Here is an 8766-nt window from a genome sequence, read left to right as displayed (position 1 = left end):
GTCCACACCTGGCTCTCAAACCATGGCTGGGGGTTAAGTCAACACTCTCTCACCACGACCATTGGCAATGAGTACTGGCGCATGTCGGGGTTTCTAATCCAATGCAAGGTCATAATGGTAACATACTATATGAAGTCCAGATACTTCCCTTATGGCACCAACCAACTCGGTTCAGTATCCTTCGCAACCTAGGAGTAAGAATCCTCACGGACTGGCTACCTCTATTGGACTCCACTCCTTAACCCTATGGTCATCCACATATTATTGGGGCGGATGCTCTCATGACTCCTCACGACACCCGGTCCGTTCCTTGGACGTCCATGAGCCCAACCCTAACATATGCAACCCTACCATTACATGACCAATAGTGGACCACTGAGTCTCCGCACGGACTGGTTACCGCTGTTGGATGAAACATAGTCACGTCACCATTGTCACGGGTCACCCGGCTTCAATTCCCCTGCCGAAAGGGTAATAGCATGTGGGGTACCTAGCTATGCAATTCTAGACACTCCTAAGTATGTCATCAAGTAATCATGATAGTGCTAGAGACATCAGCAGGCATGTGTCCCATTCCACAGCCTTCTGATATCCCAAGCTAAGATATCCCAAAGGAATACCCCTTCCATCACAACTACACTACAATCACTCTTTATCATACCATGAACAGTTGTGCAATATCATAAAAGATGAAGTACATCAAGGAATACCACAAACAGCAAGTGTACAATAAGATTCACATGCTTTATACAATTACAACAAGATACATGATCAAAGAATAGTAAATAGAACAGCTGAATCATCATGTATATGTAATTGCATATAAATAAAAATGCATGTCCTTACTTGTAATTATGTAAAATTCCTCTAACTTGAATTCCAGAAACTATTATAAGACTTTTACTTGAAACAGAGAACACCTATATAGAGGGTTACAAGAATATAAAAGAGTCAAGAGTCAAAACAAATCCAAAATCAAACTTACACAGACACTGGAAACCGGCCGGTCGCTTGAGCCGGTCGCTTAGGTTGAGCGACCGCCACTAGTGACCGCCCCAAAAACAGAGAGTTTCAAATCCGAAACTCAAGCTTTTGATCATCCGTTTTCAATCCGGATTTCGAGTGATCATGGCCAAAGTCTCGAATCTAACACTCCAAGAGACACTAGGTGAAAAGAAACCTAACAATTATCATAAATGGATTACCCAGAAACTCTCCCCTTGACTAGATCCATCCATTAACAAATGCAGGGATTCGTTTCTAGATAGGATCTCATCAAGAACATTGAAAAGGGAGTACAACAAATCAAATGGATAACCACCAACAAAAAGGGGATGGGTTCAAATCAATTAGAGGTTAAAAAGAAGAGAATTGCAGATGGAGATTCATTACCTTAATCAGAATCACCAAGAATAGAAGAGAAAAGGTTTCATATCATTAACAGCACTTCAGACTTGAATCCCATACGTTTCCACAGCCGCCTAATCGCCCAAAATAGCAATCCCGAACATAATAATGCGTTAATAGGGCGAGGGATGCTATTTATAACGAACAGGGGGCAAAATAGGGCAAAACCCCGAAAACAGAACCGGGCGGTCGCTCCAGGCGGTCGCTTGGTTCAATCGACCGCCACTAGCAACCGCCCCCATGTATATTGCTATACAAGGGTGCTTTGCTCATGGGGTTGATGACCAAGTACAACCTAACCCAAATGAAGACATGGGGGAGATCATAGTCCGAAAAATCAATCTCAATAGGTCAATAATAAAGGGGTTAGGGTTTCATCATAACATATGGCTCATGAAAAGGTTATGATCACGAAAAGAGAGGGAATGATTGTTATCAAGAAAATAACAAGAAATCATAGGAAATATAGTTTAGGTTAATAGAAACATTACCCAAGAGCTTTCCCTCACATGGAAGGTTACAAAAGGTTTCCAGAAAGACATTCAAGGGTTAGGGTTTCAAGGAATTTATTTGGCTAGGGTTAAGATCATGATGATGATCATAGATCTCAACGAATAGGATGAGATCATGAAATAGATGGTTGCAAGAATGCATCATCTTTTTTCCTAATCTCAAACAAGAACAAGAACGAAGAAAGAATAATTAGAAATCCTAATTAGGTTAAACATGGATCATGAAGAAAATATAGTGATCAAGTTTAGGTTAACACAAATATCACCCAAGGGAAAGAGAAACAACGAATCAAGATTCACCCATGGGAAAGAGAAACAAAGAATGCACAATCTGAAAAAGTGTTGGGGAGTTTCCAACAAATAAAAGAACAATAGGGTCTCAGATATGGTTACCTCTCACGAGAGTTGGTTACCTCCCATAAGAGTTACCCATAAATAATTCTCACAAAAACAACCCAAGATAGATAAAGGAACATCTCATTAGTATTTCAAAATAAAGAATGGAATTAGGAAGGGTCTACCAATGAGAGAAAATAAGGTTCTCAATTAAAGTGAAAGGAAAGAAATTCAAATAAAACAATTAGGGATTATTAACAAGAATCCGTGTATCCCACAGAAAGACTAAGGAGAATAAAGATTCACCCTTAGGGCAAAGAATTTACAATCAATAAAGGTTTTGGGGAGGGTCCAATGAATTAATAGAAAATAAAAGGGTTGCCAATTGGTTACCCTCTCATGAGAGTTACCCAAAAATTTCCCTTTAAAATCTCACCCTTTTGGTTTCCAATGGTCCAAGGAATAACAAGGATCAACCCCTCAATCATGAGGACACAAGGGAAGGCCATGGTAATAATATGAGACCTTCCCCACAATCATAAAGATAGGTAGAAAATTAGGGAAAGTATCATTAAGAGCTTTGGTGGAATCAAATTCAAGGATCATCGCCATATGGCTTCAAGATCATAGAGTGAATTGGGGGATTCACTCTAGGGCTAAAAAATTAAAGAAGAGGTCATTACAGTAGTGTAATACCCTTCTCATGATCAGAAAATCAGAAGTAGAGAAGAAAGAATGAATTAAAGAAGAAGCGAATTGAATACCAACCTTTTAGAAGACAAACCGCTGAAGAAACCTGAACAGATACTTGAGGATCTTCCTTGGCTTCGAAGGAGAGGTTCTAGGGATCTTCCCACGTTCTCCCAAGGCTTAGAAACAGATTGAGAGTGAAACACTTGGAGTTCCCCCTTTTAAATAGCACAAAGAGTTCAAGAGTTACTAGGGTTTCTCCAAATTGACCAAACTGACCCTGTTGGTTGATTGGTTGCCAAAGAGGAAGTTCAAAGGTCAATCCCACACTATCTAAAGGTTTAGAAACATAATGAAAATAGTTTACCACGAAATTAAAAGAATTATAGCTTTTGAAAACCTTCAAAACATATATTTACCAAAATGCCACTGCCTGGACAACTTGTTCAAAAATAAGGATTTAATGGGCCTAACTTCAATATTTTTGGATGGGCTTCTTTCAATACATCATACTACTTACCTAGTATGGAGGGATGTCTTCAAACTAGGTCCAACTAAGCTTTAGGTCCATCAACCAAGTTCTTCTTCACAAATAAATAGTTCAACACCAAATCAAATAAGCTTTCCATAAGGAAACACCATCATCAATATCCATGGGTTTTGGGTCAAACACCATATCCTCTACTGAGATGGCCCACAAGGACATCTTCCTAAGATTTTCAAAGATAGTAAAACTGAAATCACGGTCAAACTTCGAAGTCAACATTAAACAAAACCCGACTTCACCCAAAACAGATCGGGTCTTCGGGCTAGATTTGGGCTGGGTGTCACACCTTTGCTCCCCCCCCCCCCATCAATTGTCTTTCAATGACAAATACATTCTAAGTTATCCCACACAGACTATTTATAGGAAAACCTAAAACCCTAACTCCCATATAATAACAATTTTACCCCTATGTGAATAATTGACCCAACATCTTATTTCAATTACAAATACAACTAAACTATAATTTTATGGACCCACATAATACAAAACACTCTAGCCTAACAAAGCATCACTCAACCTCAATGTAAAATTAAGATATGGTTTATATCATTAACCGACCAGCCTAGTGCTGTAGAACTTTTTTTTTTTTTTTTTTTTGGAACACCTAATATTATTTGTGTCTGCTCGATAATATTATATTAACTAATATCCAATGTATTTTACCAAAAAACACAAACCCGAATATTATCATCTATATTCCTCATTGTTTGAGATTTGGTGGCATAAGAATTTAAATAACCCCTATGGGATCTTTTTTTTCTTTTCTTTTCGTGTGGCTATTGTGTTTCTTCTCCGGTGGGTTCTTCTTCTTCTTTCGTTCTCTTCACTTATTTTTACAAGTGTAAAATGCATTTAGATTTGGCTTTCATGTAGCTTTATGGACAAGCGGATATTCTTGGGGTTGATTACTTCTGCCTTTATTTAGTGTTTACTAGTAATAAGTCCACATGCAAATGTATGTATTTTGTGCTTTTTAATTGTTTCAATTAAACATGAGAATTTTTAATCAAAAAACAAATATATCATACTATACTTTGTTGGATAGAAGTGTACCATCAGGTAATGTATCGACTCACTAGAGTTGATATGCTCAATATATTGAAATTTCTATATTTAATTGATCTAAAAGGATGATATAGTCTTCTCCTTAAAACAATCTTAAAAGTCATCATGGGAATAGGGATCTTGGAAGAGGTCTTCTTTATTGATCACTTCTTGGTTATAGTGCACAGGGGCAGAGCCAGGATTGAATATTGGGGGGGGGGCGAATATGCCTGGGCCAATGTGGGACCCACCGTGGGTCTCATCTCATAAAATTATATTATATTTTGACATGTGGGGCCTACATTAAAAATTTAGGTACATTAAGCTGAAATTCTAAGCGAGATTTGAATTTCCATTAATAGAAATGAAATTTTAGAAAAAAGTTTAAGGAGTAAAAAAAAATCAATGATTATGATTAGCTCTGAGAAAATCTATGGCTGAATTCTAACGAGATTCAAATTGTTATTAGTATAATCAAATTTTAGGAGAAAGAAAGAACAACTAAATAAAAAAAAAAATTATACTTTATTAAATGAATATTAGAAAAATCGTGGTGGATGTGAGAGAGAGAGAGAGAGAGAGAGAGAGAGAGAGAGAGAGAGAGAGAGAGAGAGAAATAATTTGAGAAAGAGAGAGTAAATACATAACTGTGGAGAAGATTTAGAAAAATTCCAATGTCTGCTAACTAATCCAATATTTTGTGAGACGTGTGAGAAAAAAAGAGAGAAGAAATAGGAATAAAAGAGGAGATTCATTAGAGAATAAATAAGAATGAAAATGTGAGAGACAATATAAGGAGAAATTCATGGATCGTGAGTTAGTTTTTAATTATAATTTAACCCTTTATTCCTTCAAACTAGGGGTTTAATGATAAGCATTTGATTATGATTAAGAATGACATTTGTACCCATCATTTATATCTTAGATTTTTATTTTTAATTTTTGGAGGGGCCAAATAGTGGTATTTCACATCTAAAGTGAGAAAAATTAGGAAAATATGTAGGTATTTCTAAAATTTCAAAAATCCGGGGGGGGGGGGGGGGCCATGGCCCCCTCCGGTCCCTACGTGGCTCCGCCACTGATAGTGCATGATATGAAAGACATGAACATGGATATGTTGACAAATATTAGTATATCAACAGTAATAAATAAACAAAACATTTATGTTAATCCCAAGCCTTTCTTCTTATTCTTCATGCTTCCATCTAGCCACTTGAAAGCTATATGTATCAGTAGCATGAGATGTATCTATTACAATTTATATGTTTAATCGGTTAAATATTGAATGTCATAGAGAAATTGATATGTCGATTGAAGCAGTAGCATGACAGGTGCTAATTATTTGAAAACTTGTAAAAATTTGGAAACATGTAAAGAGATGGATTAGACACCACCATCATATCTATCGGCAAATGATGGAAGCATTAGAGAAGAAGAAGAAGAAGAATGTAATAGTTATAGAAATCGCAATGGGAGAGATGATTATAAGAACAAAAATGATGAAGGTCTGGCTGCTATCTTGGATTCTTGAGATAAAGATGACGGATTTTTTATAGCATCTTTTAGATTGACAATGAAAATTGCAAAATACATGCATGTTAGCTTTTCTTCTTTATACGTAGATATTTATATGGAATACTTGTTGGGATTCAACACAGTTTTGCTCCACATTTGTTCTTATTGAGTTATTGACTTGTAGAATACTCTTAATGGTGGGTGTTGGTCTATACATACTACTTGTTATTTGTTTGTTGATTGTTTACATAATGACTAAGAAATTAATGATTGTATTGGACCCAAATTGCGTATGAACTATTAAATCGCCCTCCTCAAAATTTGAATGTAATATTTGTATCGTTGGGAATATTCTATTATTTATTTTCTAATCGAAAGAGATAGAAGTTTTTATAATCTAATGTTGTCTCTCATTTCTTCGCTTTACGAGGATAAGGTAGCCAGTTATGTTGCAAGTTATTTATTTTTGTCTTCAGTCCATTACGTAACAAACTTAGCATAATCTTAATTTTGCATTAACATTTAATTGGCTCACAAATGAGACTTGTGAAATCCCTCGGATTTCTACCCCTTTAACCCATGGTTTTAAGACCGAGAACCTAGGCCTTGATTCGGTGACAATCGTGGACCATTCAAGTCAAGCCCAAAGGATTGGAAATGGAACCAATGTTGGTGGATGACCCTTGTAATGACTCAAAAACTCTCCTAGAGTTTAAGTGAAGAGTGAAGATTAGTCACAATAGTGTAAAAAAAGTGATCTTGAAATGTCCATAGGTCAATGATGGAGAATCCAATTGACACGAATAAGGTATCAAATCGAAGATCGTTGAAAGACCTTTCCAATGAGCCAAAATTCATCGAAATCGGAGTTTGTTTGGGGGTCCAACCATGGACCAGAAGTTTGGGCCGTTTAGGTGAACCAACCCCGCATCCCATTTTCTGTTTAGGGGCAAATTTGGAATTTTGGATTTTAAAGCCCTATTTATGTTTTATCTCATCCGTAAACGCATTATTGGAGGCTAGAAAGAGGCGGAGGCGTTGGAGAAAAGGAGACACAAAAGAGAGGAGTGATTTCCATCCTTCCGAAGGTTTTTATGATCCGAATCTTTGCAAAATCACTACGAAAGGTTAGTTTTCTTAACCCTTCTCTTTAATCATAGTTGATGAGAGTTTATCTTCTCTTCTTTTGTGGAGATCTTGAAAGAGAAGGTTGTTAGGTATCTTGGATGCTTTCCTTTTTTGTGTTAATGTCCTGAGTAATTTCTCTTCTCTTCTCTTCTTTTGAGGGATCTATGGAAAGGAATAATGATAGGTATCATACAAACTTATCTTTTCTTATATTAATGTTTCCCTTGAGTATGGGAGTAATGGTAAGATCCCATGCTAAGGTTTATGCATTTTGACTCTCTAGGTCACCCATAGGTGATTTATGAGAGCCAAATTTGGGGCTTTTTGAGATTGGTCAAATTTAATCAAATTGAAGGTACCCGTAGGATCCTTTTGTTGCCAATTAGACTTTCCCAAAGTTTTGCTTCATTATAGACTTCAAATTGGTGGCAAATTAGAGACCATTCACTAGTGAGGTTGAGAACTACCCTTTTTAACCTAGTTTTCATATTTGGATTTTCGTGGAAAGATTTTAGGATATCCTTTGAAACCCAAACTTGCTCTAATTTGTGATAATTATTTCTTTTGCATGAATAGGTTAATATATCTTTAATCACAATTTGTGGGAGTGGATTCTCGGATTTGGGGGAAGAACAAAGTAAAAGGTGAGGAATATACTTAACTTTTTATTACATGTGTAATGATGTTAGTTACTTTTCATTATTGATATCTTGTATTACTTTAGTATTATCTTGTGGTTATTTTATGTCTTTTGTTAAATATGAATTGCTATAATTTATGTTTATTATTACTTCTTGCTCTTTGCTTTGAAATCTATTATTGTTGTTATGAAATGGAATGTGATTGTATGAGAGGAGAAATATTATTATTTCCTCTACCTTGTATTTTCTACTAGGGTTGTGAGTTCACCCATTGCCCTAGTGACATTATATGATTGTTTATATTGTGGTTGGGAATGAGGAATGCTCTTTTGGCATTTCTGCCATAGGATATCAGAGGAGGCGGTATGGGACGCATTCCTATGGTGTCCTTGGCTCTTTCCCGATTACTAATTTATATATTTAGAGCATGTCTAGAAGTGTTTGGTTAGGTGACCTCATGAGTATTACTACCATTTCGGCATGGGTATCAAAGCCGGTTAACCCGTGATGTTAGTGGCTGGGTCATGTATATCAAGCAGGCCCACTATCATCATAGAGAGGTAGGGTTGCATATAATAGATAAGGGCTCATGGACGCTCAAGACCGGTGAAATGACCTGTGAGAGGACATGGAGATCATCCTGTCCATTATATGTGGATGACCACTGGGTTAATGAATGGGGTCCAACAGATGCCTCCCGTTGAGGATTCCATTCATAGGTGGGAAGTTATTGAACCAACAGAGCACTAGGCGTGAGGGAAACCGGACCAAGGTCAAGACGAGACCGCAGGGCCGCCGCGCCGACTCCAATGGGGTGGAGGGGGACCTTTCCCGACCGGCGCGGCTTCACAACAACCGGGAACCAAACAGACGTGCTTGAGTGCGTGAGGGAAGAGTGATGAGACCGCCCAAAGAAGACTGGTGTATGACTTAATGTGTGTCTACC

This window comes from Hakea prostrata, chromosome 1 (assembly GCF_041222555.1).
Source record: "Hakea prostrata isolate BN-2017 chromosome 1, UWA_Hpros_2, whole genome shotgun sequence".
Taxonomy (NCBI): Eukaryota; Viridiplantae; Streptophyta; class Magnoliopsida; order Proteales; family Proteaceae; genus Hakea; species Hakea prostrata.
The sequence above is the reverse complement of the archived record's forward strand: the minus strand, read 5'-3'. Positions refer to the sequence as shown.